Below are 2,195 nucleotides of genomic sequence, written 5' to 3'. Positions count from 1 at the left end.
ATATATAGTAATAACAATCATTCATGGATTGAGTTTATAAATGTTTTGAAGTATCGCTACGCGCGTTTCCACAAATCACATGTTTCTTATGATCATAGTCCGTATTTCTGGGATGATTGCAGTACACTCCGTAGTATTCATGGACATCGAGGGAATAATATACATGAGGGAATGAGCACATGGATATGATCCACATGATGTCCATGGATACTACAGAGAGTACTGTAATGATCACAGGAATACAGACTATGATCCTAAAATAACATGTGATTCGTGGAAATGCATTAAAATATTTATAAATTCTATCCATAGATTATTATTATTATTATTATTATTATATTTATCCTATCGGCACAACTCGGTACAACCCCATAAAATTGTTATGGCAAGTTGGTATCATTAGGCTGTAACCGACATAATACAATAGAAGCTTTTGTATGCATACAAAAAAACGTTTCCTGTAAACAAATTGAAAGGATATATATATATATATATATATATATATATATATATATATATATTATATGCATGAACACATACACACATATATATATATGTGTGTGTGTATACATACATACATGCATGCATACATACATACATACATACATACATACATACATACATACATATATGTGTATGATTCACAGACTGTTTACGAAAGATGAGAAGCATATTTGATTTTATATATTTGGTTCATGAACAACAAAGAAGAATTGATGTTTGCGAATTTCATGACGTGGATATACACGTCTGGTGTAAAATAGTATTACACAAATAAATTGTTGGTTGTGGTTATCTAAAGCAACCTATTGCATAATAGTATATGTTAACGCAGAACACATTCCGTACTGCTCGAACGTAGATTTGATATTCAGTATTCCACTGTTCAACTATCGACTGTTAAACCAACATGCATCGAGCTAACGGTTAACCAACACACGTCGAACTAACACTGTTAACCAAAACGGTCGCACTAACACCGTTAACTACCCCGATTCTTTATTAGGCACAAAGGCCTGAAATACAGAGTGGACGGCACAAGGACAGACAAGACAATACAAGTGGGGACAAAAACATGAAATGGATGAAAGGTGAAATTATATAAAATGAAGATGAAGTGGTCACTCGAGCCTCATTCTCGGGTGGTTACATTTAACTGTTTTTGTTTTCAGTCTTTTTTTTTATCAAATTTTCATCATATAAAATTTCATTTACTGTATTTACTAGTTCATGTACTGTATTATGTCTTTGTAATCCACAACCGGAGGTAGGGTTTCGTATTCTACCTCCTCTCCTAACGGGTCAATGAATGAACCAGATATTTCTTTCAATTTTGTGTATTTTTCTCTGTCGATAAATTATGCATTTGGTATATTCCAGTTTCGCCTCAGCCGGCAATCTCACTCTGATTACTGATTTAATCTTGGTAATCATGCGTTCGATTGCCGTGCTTTTGGCGTATGCTATAATGTGAGCCTTGTGTTTTTGTGGGATTTTGTGGGTCTGCGTGTTTTGTCTGTCTGCATTTAGGTCTGTGTTACTACATGGGATGCTGGAGCTAACAGGGGTGGTATCACTATTTTTTGACATTTCTACTTGTGGTGTATGCTGTGTGAGTATGTCTTGTCTGTTAAATGTCTGTGTGTCGTCTTTAGTCTTAGTGTTTTTCTTCTTCGTTTTAGTAGATTTTAAGACTAATGCTATTAATACATTTATAGTATTATTTGAATTTTCGTTCTACTGTATGTATCCTATAAATAATAATCTTTATTATATATATATATATATCTATATATATATATATACATATATATGTATGTATGGTGGCGGACAAACACAGACATAAAAACACACGCACATAGATATATGCATATACATACACGACAGGTTTCTTTCAGTTTCTGCCACAAGGCTTTGGTAGATCCGAGGTTATAGTAGAAGAGACTTGTCCTAGGTACCACGCAATGGGATTGATCTCCGGAACCATGTGTTTGTGAGACAGGCTTATTACCAGATTGCCACGCCTGCCTCTCTCTCTCTATATATAATGGTATGCAGCTTCAAAAACCACATGGCTTCGGGTTGAGTTCCACGTGTTACCCTGGGCAAGTGTCATCTACTATAGCCTCGGGCCGACCAAGCCTTGTTAGTAGATTTGGTAGATAGAAAGTGAAAGAAATCCATCGTATATATAT

At 34.9% G+C, this 2,195-nt stretch overlaps 1 protein-coding gene across 1 annotated transcript in view; it reads right to left on the bottom strand.

Annotated features, from left to right (window-relative positions):
• The window catches only part of LOC106872511 (gamma-aminobutyric acid receptor subunit beta), a 413,986-nt gene that overhangs the window by 86,802 nt on the left and 324,989 nt on the right, over window positions 1-2,195 (bottom strand). The gene's annotated exons all lie outside the window — the stretch shown is intronic.

This window comes from Octopus bimaculoides, chromosome 9, assembly GCF_001194135.2.
Source record: "Octopus bimaculoides isolate UCB-OBI-ISO-001 chromosome 9, ASM119413v2, whole genome shotgun sequence".
NCBI lineage: Eukaryota > Metazoa > Mollusca > Cephalopoda > Octopoda > Octopodidae > Octopus > Octopus bimaculoides.
Note: the sequence above shows the minus strand (reverse complement) of the source record. Positions and strands in the feature narration are given on the sequence as shown.